This window comes from Lipophrys pholis (genome assembly GCF_963383615.2).
Source record: "Lipophrys pholis genome assembly, chromosome: 2".
In the NCBI taxonomy this organism is placed as follows: Eukaryota; Metazoa; Chordata; class Actinopteri; order Blenniiformes; family Blenniidae; genus Lipophrys; species Lipophrys pholis.
In genome coordinates this window covers 3,917,506-3,930,386 of record NC_137636.1, presented here as the reverse complement: position 1 = coordinate 3,930,386, position 12,881 = coordinate 3,917,506, and the positions used below count along the sequence as shown (strand labels likewise).

The following is a 12,881-nucleotide window of genomic DNA, read 5'->3' as shown; positions in this document are numbered from 1 at the left end:
AGCAAAAGGTGGCTACTTTGAAGAACCTAGAATATAAGGCGTGGTTTCAGTTGTTTTACACTTTTTTGTTAAGTATATAATTCCACATGTGTTAATTCATAGTTTTGATGCCTTCAGTGTGAATCTACAATTTTCATAGTCAAGAAAATAAAGAAAACTCTTTGAATGAGAAGGTGTGTCCAAACTTTTGGTCTGTACTGTAAATCGAGATAAATTACATCATCTATGTCGATGATGTTAATCTTTGTGTCATGATCTTTTCTTTCAAGTAAAATCAAGTCAAATTCAAGTCTTCCCGGTAAACAAAAATTTACGAACATGAGCTGCCATAAAAAAAAAAAAAAAAAACACTAAATTTATCATATCAGGTTTTGATCATAGTCAGATAAACCGATTCAAAACGTCCGTGATTGTCAAGAAAAATATAAGTCACTTTGGTAAATTAGTGGAATCATGATTGTGTGTTGGAAATAAATCAATTAAGTTAAAATAAATAAGTTACTAGAAACTGTGTGCTCTGAAAACCGTTTTCATGTCAACAAACAGCCAAAATGCAATAAAAGTTGACCATTTTCACCGGAAAACATTGTGTAAACTGGGCCTGAGCCTTTAAACTCCAGCAGACATCAGCGTGCAGCGGCCGGAGGATCCATCAAAGCTTCCACGAGTCGGTTTTACTTTGCAGTTTAAGTGGGAGGACTTGTTTATGTGATACAGTATCTCAGTGTAATCCAGCGGTTATCAGGAGATATAGAGTCGATATAATCCCTGCGGTGATGACAGGGAAAACTACACCGACATAAAAACAGACACAAAGAGAAACAGAGAGAGAGAGAGATGAAGCCGGACAGGAGGTGGAAGACAATCCTGTCGGGGGGATGAAAGTCTCCCGTGCTTGGCAGATTAGGGCAAAAAGACGGTGGAAAACAAAAGCAGCTTTTCAGCTTAGACGCTCCTGGTGTCCTGCTTCGGGGAGATGAAGTGACTGTGACGGCAGGTAAGGGCTTGTTGGGTTACACTAAGGAATCACTCTGAGGTGAATATTTGAATTCATACGTAGAAGTCACAGAGAGCAATGAAGGAAAGCCTTTTTTGTGCTTGTGCCTACACAGAAGCACGGGGATTTGCACCGACACCTACTCAGCTCTGCTCAGTTTGTAGTGTTTTCTATTTTCTGGTAAAAGGCCCCAAGCTGCCTTCTTACTGCCTCACAGGTCATTAAAAAAAAGGCGACGAAAGAATGACGTTCAATAAACCACATCTGAAAATGGAGGTCCTTTAAAGCAGGGGTGTCAAACATAAGGCCCGTGGGTCAAAACAATCTGGAAACGAAATCACAAAGCAAATTTCAAAGAAGACGATGGCTTTTTTTTTTCTTAAACAAATTTCTTGAGAATAGCAACACAACACCAAGACCTGATCTGAGATATCAGTGATGCTGCCATGAAATACCAGCTACCTTGTTGCTGGCAAACTAGCATTACTTAGATTGAGTTTGTGAAAACATGGATCAAGCAATAGCTTTCAGAGAAGTTTGTTTCTGGACATTTCACTGTATTTTGAACCAGAAGGTTTCATTAAAATTGTCTCTCTGTTGAGATTGTAGCCATTTTCAGAAGGAATTGTTCACATATAGTCTCCGTAACAACACAGAAAAGCTTTAAAGTTTAAATCTAAAGAAGAAGAATCGTCATATTTTATTAATTCCCTTCGGGAGAATTCTCCATCGGACTGACCCATTGCTGGGCAGCCACAGTACGCTGTGCAGGGGAGCTGGTGGGATTGAGGGTCTTACTCAGGGAACCGGAGTACCTGGAGGACGCCCACATATGCATGGGAAGAACAGCTTTCTGACTGTATATTTTGAATTTCATCTTTTAAAACCGTCTGATCGAAGTGATTCATCAGAAACCCATCACTGATGAAATAAACATTAAAACTGATCATCAGTCGCATGAGAACTTCCACACTAAATCCTCCACTCACAGCACAGTAATACACTGCTGGTAACTCCCCCCAGACTTGGGTAATGATGCGTCTCTGACAGCCCCTATATGACTCTGCTGACAGCTTCACACTCTTGGAGCCGGGGTGAGTGGCAGCTTCACATGATGACAGGTCGAGGAACTTCACAGCCGTGATTCCGGAGGTCCCACAGCACTCGCATGTCTAATAATACTCCGATTCCTCACTGCTGATCACCATCAAAGCAGCTCTGCTCAGATTGGGAATGCGAGTCTCTGAGCTGTACTGACTGGTACTTATGGATTTATTTCAAATTTGATGAAAGTGACATCAGAAAAGAAGGATTTAAACTGATGAATAGCATAGCAGTGAAATATCTTGTATCACTGCAGAATTGTCTTGCAGGCGTATCTTAGCATCATGATATTGGCGGTATTAAGGGTTTTACACTGTATTGTGTTTCATTGTGAGGCAGCCTGCTGATATCAACCAGCAACCATCACAGCTTTACCAGATCTGGTGAGATCTATCCTGGGGCACGCGTTGGGGCGGAAGCCTGCTACACACCCGGTGAGGCGCAGGTGTCGTAGCTCAAACTGAACTCCTGACATTTCCCCACCACGGGTGAAGTAAGTAAGGTGGAGCTTTCAGACTGCCTGCCAATGCTGAGGCTGTGAGACATAAAGTGTGTGTGTGTGTGTGTGTGTGTGTGTGTGTGTGTGTGTGTGTGTGTGTGTGTGTGTGTGTGTGTGTGTGTGTGTGTGTGTGTGTGTGTGTGTGTGTGTGTGTGTGTGTGTGTGTGTGTGTGTGTGTGTGTGCATTCTATGGTTGTGAGCCTGATTATAATACTGCGAAGGCACCCAGCAAATTTAAGGCAATAACTGACAGGATGGAGAAATAAACAACTTCTCCATTTATTCCAGAAGCATTTTGTGTCGAGAAGTTGACTCACTGTAATCTCTTAATCTGTTTGTTCCAGAACTCGCAGTCCCTCACAGTACCGACAAGTATGTAATTAACGTGACGTGTCTAAAGAGCAACCAGACAGACGGGTACCTGTACTGAGATGAAGTCACCTCAAGCAATAATCTAAGAAAATCTTTATCAGAAAACATTTTTAATGATATTGAGGGCACGTATACACGGAAACAATTGCAAGTGAAAACTTTCATAGCGTTTTGCTTTTCTGTTTCCATAACAATTGTGCCTGGAGCCACTGAAAACACAATTTGTTGAAAACGCTTCACCTACATGTAGACGGGCGAAAACAAGACATTCTGAAAATGCTTGGAGCCCGTGTCTTTGTGGAGGGCGGAAACAATGCTACAGTTCACGGACGTGATAAACTCAGTGGAAGGACAGAGTGTCATGACTCCCAGTCCAGATTCCCCAGGGACTCTGTAGTTTTATTTTGACTGTCACCGTAACAACAATCCAACTTGGCTGACTGTCCATTCAAATATCCATGGACTCCCATTGTTAATGTTTATAGTGTGTTGTTCTCTGCAGCCATGTGTGTAGTTTCATTACAAAAACAAACAGCAGCACCCACTAGTGGCCCAACATGAAAACTACATCAATTTGAGTTTTTCTGCTATTGCTATGTAGACGTACATCGTTTTCATAACTTTTCTGAAGCAAAAAACTTGCATGTTAATATAAACACACTCCTAAACCTTGTGGAAAGCTTGACAAGGAGATGAACCTGGGTGGACCGACATATACCGACATAAGAATGTGATGTCACAGAAGTTCATACACGTGAACGCATGCGAGTGAATACTTTCAGCAAGCTATTGGACATAAACATATTTTGTAAAGCTATTTTTTATTGCTTTCGGGCTTGAACCAGACCTCGGTTCCTAGTTCTGTCCCATCTAATGTGTAAACATGTACCGGCCTGACAACAATGTCTCATAAGAAACTGAAAATGTTGCTTTAGTTTGCATGCCAGGCCACTAGTTGATGCTGTGTTTTTGTTAGACAACCATGCAACAAAACAGTTAAAAGTTCTTCTTTCAAATAAAATACTTTTTCCTCCGTCAAATGATTGCAACTTTTTTTAATTGTATTTAATTTTTAAATTAATTGTGGTCATCAAACTTTTTCTTTCATATTTGAAATCCAGTCATTTACAATTTGCAGAGCATGAATGCACAGTGCATAGAAAGATTAAATAGCGCAGTTAAATCAGTCATTTGCAAGATGTAAATGATCCTTGTTTATATTGCGATCACGATTACATTTGCAACATAATGTGCAGCACTAGTATAAAGATATAGTGTAGGTTAAAAGAAACTGTGTCTCAGCCTGTGATCCAGATGACGGTGTAGTAAATGTACACTTTGTTGCAGAAGCACAAACACTCCGGAATAATCCATCATCCTGTCGGCAATCGACTTTCAACTCCTGACTGCAACCATAATGCACATTTACAGTACAACGCGTATCGCAAAAAATGCCATTTCCTGGTTTCATCGACTTCTAATGCTGTTGTCGTGTAAACAAACAGCAACAACGTTTTCATTTTTCACTTTAAAATGTGTTAACAGGGCTTAGAAGTAATCTGAGGGGGCTCCAAGAAAAAAATTAATAAAAATGCCCCAGATACAGTTTTGTTTAGAGGGAGCTAATAAGTGAGTAAACTGCTTTGAAGTTAATGCATCTGTGTTCTTTATCTCTTGTTGGAAGGATTAGGCAGGTCATTACCAAAATGCTTCCAACTGAAATCTGCTGAGGGATTAAGCAAAGTCTTCATCAAAACGAGGAGATTGAGGAGACAAACACAGGAATCGTTTGGGAGGCAGGTCACGTCGGGTACGTGTTCTACAGTACTGTAAAAACCAGAGGTGAAAAGAGCTAAAACACATCCAGAAATGCAGCAAACATGAACGTAGACCTGCTGCCACAGACCCCCCCCCCCCCCCCCCCCCCCCCCTTAAAGAGCGATGGGTGGTACCAGAAATCACAAAGGGGGCTGAAGGCTTTGTCTGCATGGGAGGCGTTAAAATTCAATTTTCACTTGTCATAGAAAACCAGAACAAGACCCTTTCTAGAGTCTAGAGCAGACGTGGGAACCTGCGGAGAGGTTTAACTGAAGATTGAAGCTCATTTTGTAAGTTGGTGAGAATTACTGTGACCACCAGCATTTTAACAGTGTAATCAGAGATTACAGATGTACCTGTATAATGTTTTTTTGCAGGAAATCTTCGGGGGCTCAAAGGAAAGTAAAATTAAAAAAACAAACAAACACTGTCATAAATGGTCCCGCCTGCTCCAGACATCATCTGTGTTCACTGCTGCAGTCCGAATAGGGATACACTAAAAAACATTAATAAGTAACTAAAGGAGACAGCTTAGCTCCGGTTTGCCTTATTTCTTTATATATTTTGAGTCATTCTACACTGCCTGTTCAGGCTGCTTATAGCTACCTCAATGTTCCTGAAATAATTGATCTTGTGAAACAGACAACCTATGATTTTATCCTCAGATATGATGGTAAGAGTGACTTTTTGCAAGTCAAACTAAAACATTTCGATTCTCATCTTATATAAATCTTACTTCACTGGGAAGATAAAAGCAGGCAAATAGACAGAATGCCATCTTGAGCCGTTTTGTGGTTTTCTGAGCTGATAAAAGTCTGCATTTGTACACGTCTGGAGCCTGTGTGTGCAAACAGAACATTTCTCTGCTTTGCCCTCTCCACCCCAACCCCCCACGCTCACTTTCCTTCTGATTATCCATCAAATGAGCTGAGTTCTGCAGAGGGCCAAATGTCATCGTTAGCGGTGCTCAAACATACACAAACACTTCATAACTAAAAGAACTAAAAAAGAGCACGATTGAATGCCATTGCCCTTTTACACTGATAATCCGAGCAAACTGCAGCAGCGAGCGCTCAGTACGGCATACATTAACTGCATGTTCTGATCTGCACACGACTGAATGTACCAAACGACTTCCCAGAGCTCCAGCACATGTGACGGGGCAGCCGTGCCATGAAATGCCGTGTGATTATCTGCAGATTTTAACAGCGCTGCAGAGCGGCGTGTGTCAGAGCCTCGAGTCGAGCGCCTTCTCCTCGCGCAGACACACAATTACCCGGGTTGCACAAGCTAATGGAGCCAGAGTTATTTCAAAGCGCTGCGTCTCTACTTATGCTATCAGCAGTGATTGGGTGGTGGCAGCAGCAGACATGCAGGAGCCGCGTTGGAAGACGTGCTTATTAATTTCATCAAGATCAGTTTTCCTCAGTGGATATAAGAGGAGAAAATGTATAATTTAATTTGTTCATGCAAAACTCTGTATGTAGGAGGGTTTACACTGCATATTAAAACCTTGTTTAAGCGACAATGTTTCAAGGGACAATGCATGGTTTCTTGAATTTTTGTTTCAGAAAAGTTTCATGTTTATACGGCAATGTGTTCAAAGCGATGTTCGTTTACATGAATGGGAGTAGATGCACATTCATATGGGCTCACAACCAAGTTGGATTGATATTACGGTGACAGTCCCAGGAGGATATGGACTGGGAGTCACGACACTCTGCAGTTATTATTGTCCGTCAACTCACACATGAGCAGATGAGCCATTTAGTTTTGTGTCTCCAGTGACTGTCGTCCTGTAAACGGACACCAAAAACAAAGAAGGTTTTGTGTTTTCACATGAAACCGTTGCCGTGTAAGTGGGCCCTAAGTGTGTGTCTGAGTTTAAATATTAACAATAATAGTACTGCAGACAACATTATAACTAGGTCATAATCGCGGAGCATGTATGTGTAAATTATTCATGTTTAATGTCATGTAGCACTTTTGCTACTTATGCAATGGAAAAGGATTTGTCGGTGGAAGGAGCAAGAGTGCATGCATTAGCAGAACAGACGGATATACATTTTAATTCCATCATACAACCAGGAGTTGATTTCAAAAGCTGATAGAAACGTGGAAATATGGACGATTCAAAAATGTGTCTGTAGGAGACAGCCTTATAAACACAACAAAGGGTTTTAGTACAAAGGAGGAGGAGATAAAGAGAAGGTAAGAAAGAAAAACTAACACAAACAAGAAGATAAAAATGATAAAAATGTTGATGAGGATAAAAAAAGACTAATAGAGTAAAGGCAGAACAGAAGATGATGAAGACCACAAAACTAAGATAAAGGACACGATGAAGCAAAAGAACAAGACGAAGGCAATGAACAAACAGCAGATGAATAAGGAGCAGACGGATGAAGACAAGAAGGAAAAATGTAGAAGATGATGACGAACTCAAAGGAAGTAAAATAATAAGAAAAAGCAGATGAATAAGAATGAGACAAAGATGATGGCGAAGTCGACGACAAGACAAAAAAGACAAATAAGCTGATGCAGAAGAAAAGTATGATGAAAGCAAAGAACAGGTATAAGACAAACACAGAGACGAGGAACATGACTGACATGACAACAAAGACAAGAGGGGAAAAAGACGAAGACGAACCAGATGAAGACGACACAAAAGACTGCCAACAATAAGACGAGGAAGACGGAGAGCATGAAGAAGTCAAATGTGAGGAAGAAGATCAGAAAATGAGGAAGGCAACAAAGACGAGGAAGACAAAGTTCAATAAGACAACGAAGAAGTAAAGGAAGGAGACAAAGACAAACAAAACCAGGAAGGGCAACGAAGAACATAAAGAAAAGGACAAAGTAGAAGAGGAAGACAAGGAAGAAAAAAACAAACAATGATGAGACAGAAAAAATAGACGAGGTAGAGGAAGATCAACCACACAAGAACCACAAATTCAAAAAGAAAGAAAAGAAAAATGACAATAACGGCCAATGCCACATCTCGGTGCTCATCAAGGAGTTGAACCGACAAACGTCTTTAAAGAGTAACGTCTGTTAGGAGCACGGATACTGACCTCCTGTAGTCTGGTCACAACGAAGCGCAGATGTTGGATATGCCGTCGGCCTCCACAGCACCTGCACACCGAACACAAACACACACTCATCAAGCCCGACACGGTGTGTGAGGATGTGACACTCGTGTTCGAAATAGAAAATAAAGTAACACATATGGAGATTGGCGGCACTCCTGACGAATTACACAAGCCCTCAAATCAATCTATTAAACTATTTCCATGGGATGTGATTATCTTTTCACATGCATGTATATAAGAACGACAATTCATATAACTGTTGGTAGTATGGCAAGAAGAAATGTACAGCCCTCAGTTCAATTGTCCAATCGCGATCTCGTACGATCACTGATGATTGCCTGGCCCTTAAAATTCACGATCATGAGGTGAAACTAGAAGTGTTTTCTATCGTTTCTTTAGTGTACATGAGAAGATATATTCATTCATTCATTCATTTTCTTCCACTTATCCGTTTCCGGGTCGCGGGGGTGACAGTCTGAGCACCGTCACCCAGATCACATCGCACCATTTAAGAACCTTCCTGCAGGTGGTGAGCCCACGGGAAGGTGGCGCCCGGCGTGGGACACGAACCCACTACCCTGAGATTGTGAGTCTCATGCTCTACCAACTGAGCTAGCCGGGGGACTTGAGAAGATATAAAAGAAGCAAATCAATTGGACTAACAATTGCACGAGGACGGAGTATTGGGGCGTGTTCATCTGATTTCTGCTGACTGTTTACACTCAAATGAGTAATCCGAAAACTCTATTAATGGATTCACGATGACATTTTAAATGTGCTCTAAACTAATGTGAGGAAACAGATGCACGATTTATAATTGTTTCTGTGATTTATTTATAGTCAATGTGAGGCTGATGTATGCATGAAGTAACACGTAGACTATCCCTCGACAGTCGGTCACCCCCCCATTCATCTATAGCCCCATTGAAACAAGCTATTCAATTAAAGACGGTGCTAAATAGCCACATCAAAGAGAACATATTGATCTTCTTATGAAATGTACTTATTGACAAAGCACTTAAACGGGATATTAGAGAAATGAGGAGCAGGCTTCCTCGGCCGGCTGCAGGCTGACATGACAAGGTGAAGTGAGCAATATCTCACAATGTAATGCTGCCCAATTAGCAATAAGGGAAATGAGTGCGAGCACAATTCATTCCCACAGTGATTTGGCCCGTAAATCGTCTCAGACTAAACGTTGATCGACGGCGCAGTGCTTTTCATCGTGATTGAGTGACTTAAGTGTAGTAATACTGGAGTGGGAACAGATAACTTCTTCACACACGTGGTCATTAATGAGCGTCAAAGGTCGCACATTTACTTTGGAATTTCTGAAATGTTTAAGTTTATTTTCTACAGATTGTCTCTTTTTTCCACGAAGATGTCACAAATATATATGTAATAATGGTAATTGGACTTCACTTGAATAGCGTTTTTTAACTGCGTGAGCAGTCTCAAAGGGTTCAGTGTCTTGCTCAATGACACTTCGGCATGTGGACAGGTGGAGAAGGGAATCGAACCTGCAACCTTCCAATTGGGAGACGACCGCTTTGATAATTGTCTTTGTTGTGTGTGTATGACATTGTTTTTGTAAAAAAAAAATTCATGTTCATCATCTATTCTTGTTTTTAAGTTTATACGGGCAAAAAGAAAAAAAATTTTATACACTTGGCAATATAAATATTTCAGATTCACATATTTTTATTATTCATAATGTTGGATTTTAGGTAAAAAAAGTACGGTAACTTAAATTTCTAAACTTTTTCATAAAAGATCTTTTTCTATTGTCATTCATTTTCACAGCAAGTACAATACAAGTACTCGTACTCCTGAGAGCTCCCCCATACAACCCGGCGAGTATTAAGTCAGCAGGTAGACAACAGAGGACGACGTCAGCGGCTTGGAGATTCTTTAATATTAATGAGAATGACAAAAGTAAAACAGACTGTAAATAATATTATGCCAAAATATCAAGAGGAGATGAAAGAGCAGGAACTTAATCACCATTTGGACCAGCAGAGTTAGCCTGATGTCTATCATCATTTTTTTAATAATGCTCCCCAAAAAAAATCATCCCTGCCAATGAACATTTGATTTATGAAGACGACAGTTCAGTGGATGGTGTTTGGGATTTGTGCATATTTCCGAGGATTGGTGTGTTATTTTGGGTGTGAAAGCGTCTCTCACCTGAAGGGAACCCTGCTGCTCGCAGCCTCAATGAAAAAGGAAGCAGAAATGTCAGCAGCCTTAATCAATATTCCCCCGGCTACTGTACTGCATCACCGGGGCAGCGATGCTCGGTGGGGCAGATGGTGAGGAAAACAAAATGAATGTAAACATCAGCCTGGAGCAGCTCCTGGATATCTGCGCTCTGCTCTCCCAACATCTGGAGGCAGCGTACAGAAACATCCATTCACACGGGGTCGACGCGGCAGTATGAATCTCTGCGCTGACGCAGAAAGAGCCATCAAACACACTCGGAACGGGGGCAACAAAAATGTCTTCCTGCAAGATTCTGATAGATTGGAGTTTTAGATTCTATTATACATACTATATTTATTTATTATTTTAATATGCAAAAGTGTACCTGTATAACTGAAATACATTGTAGTTTGCTCTTTTACAATTTCGCACCGACTCCCATCTCGTGGAACTAGGGAGAAAACATTTTTTCAGAGGTGGAACTTGTTTAAGTGGTCCACTGGTGTTCAGCTTCACTTCCCTATTTTGGCAAAGCAGAGATCAGAGAGGAGGTCCGAAGCGTTTCTCAGAAGCACTCCTCTTGAGGGGGCTTCAAGGTTTGGAAGCCGATCAGGAGCAAACACTTTAATCACAGATAATCAAAGAAGCGGTGATTTCATTGGATTTGATGAGCTTATTTTCAAGGCTACTTTTATCTGTAGTGTTTTGAGTCTGACTGGGTGGCGGGGTGGAGCGAGACGTCTAAAAATAACCTCTTCAGAATATGCAATCAAGGGCAGCAAAAGCCGAGCGGCACTCGAACGCCTCATCAGGAATGCGGCTCCTCGTGCCCCGCACAGTGCTGACACCACTTCCACAGCCTCCTCAGATTGTCCCATTCAATCCACCTTTCTGAAGTGAGGGCCTGACATATGAATCATTAACATCGGCTTCCCGCCTCTCTCCTGTGAATACATCTCCCACATTCGGCCGTGGATATGTCTCGTATGACGGTTTGACTGGGAACGATGAGCGGTCATTCATCTGCTCTCGTGGTGACGCACAGCTGTGTGAGACCAACTAAACCCTGTCTGCTGGACATTCAGGCTACACTCATTTCCTCCTGGGAGCGGAGGGCGGTCCAAACGGTGAATGATCGCACCGCCGCTGCTGCCGTAGTACTGGCTGTAAGCGACCATCTGAAGCCCGTAGCAACGCGAAAGAACAGGAAGTTATGAACGACAAGGAGCGCTGCCGGAACCAAGACTTCTGCTGACAGACCGAAGTTGCGCACGGAAATGTATTCTTTAATTCTATTCCGTCTCTATCACTCATACATAGGCCCTGTTCACACGACAATGGTTTCTAGTGTCTCAGTGGAAAACAAAACTTTTCTGAAACACTGTTACTGCGCACTACAGCCGTGGTAATGGTCATTACATTAACAACCAACAGCTTGTGGCCCTGCAGGAAAACTAGTTCATTTACAGCATTTCTGCTGTTTCTGTGTAAACAGACATCAGTTTTCAAATCGTTGCAGTGTAAACACCAAACTTTTCTGAAACGAAAATGCAATAAACAATGCATTTTCATTTGAAACGTGTGGAAATGGGGCCGAACTACAAGGCTGTAAAGTTTGTTTATCAGGTTTTGTTGCTGGGAAAAGGCGTCCCCCTCACCCCCTCCTGCTGAAGTTTTCTCTGGCCTTGACAAAAAGAAACTCAACCCAAAACTTTGAAAAGCGCAGCTTAAATCAGCAGTCCCCTGCAGATCTGTGCAGCCATCATTGTGATTTCCACACTGGATGAAGAGAACAAAGACGTGCTCAGAGGGCCTCGTCACATGCTGCGAGACGTGCTGTGGTTGTCACAAGTGCTCAAGAGTATGGATGGTGAACTTGGCGCTGCTTTGCATTCGTTTAAGCAGCTCTGTGTCTGTTACTGTGGATCTGATGGAGTGCAGCTGTTAACGTCTGAGAAAATCCGAACCCCGCGACATGTCACCTGTGGCTTCATGTGGTACTTACACACTGCAAGGTTCAGCCGTCTGATCGTGGCGGGATCAGGAGGGAGGTGGGGGGAGCCAGCACAACAACACGAAATCAAATTCCCGGAGAGGGAGGCAGCAAAGGAAAGCGTGCGAGAGGAAGCTGAAGATGAAAGCCAAACTCTTGAGTTTGGAAGTTTTCTTGGGGGGGGAAGCTGAGCAAATACCCCCGGCGCCTGTCGACACTCTGTGACGCTCTGTGAAGAGAATCTTCAGTGCTCACGCTTGTTGGCAAAAGCGGGCGGATGAGCGAGTTTAGCATCAAACTGCAGCAATAAGTCACATGATGAGAAAATAAATCCACAAAAACAGCATGTGGGGACAGAAATACACCCGCCGAGGCTCGGGGAGTCTTCACCACCTCATCAAAGATGTCAGACACAGATTCCAGCGAATCTGTTAGAAACACTATGTTTAGGATTTTCTTTTGTAATAATAGAAAAAATGAGGCAGGCAGGCTACAACAAACGATCAATTCCTATCTTTAAAACCGTCATCAATATACTGCTCGTCATTCATCTCCACACTTTATTTACCCTGCACTGCTTCAAACAGGCTGTTCGGCATGTTTGTCATGAATTAAAGTGGATTAAAACTTCAGGAAGAGAAGATACTACTGATTATACTGCAGTTACTGCTATCAGCACCACTAAAGCTGCTAACGCTAGTGCCAAAACTGCTAACAGCGCTACTGTTGATAACATCAGCGCTGTTACTCCTACAACTGAAACCACAATTATAACAACCACACTCCAATAACAGCATTGTTCTG

The 12,881-nt window shown here is 42.1% G+C and overlaps 1 protein-coding gene across 4 annotated transcripts in view; it reads right to left on the bottom strand.

Moving 5' to 3' along the window:
• The window catches only part of glceb (glucuronic acid epimerase b), a 70,103-nt gene that overhangs the window by 32,516 nt on the left and 24,706 nt on the right, over positions 1 to 12,881 (bottom strand). For all 4 annotated transcript variants that reach the window (XR_013935149.1, XM_080458183.1, XM_080458181.1 and 1 more), the window contains exon 2: positions 7,865 to 7,925. The gene's annotated coding sequence lies outside the window, so the exon portion shown is untranslated. The remainder of the gene's footprint in view (positions 1 to 7,864; positions 7,926 to 12,881) is intronic.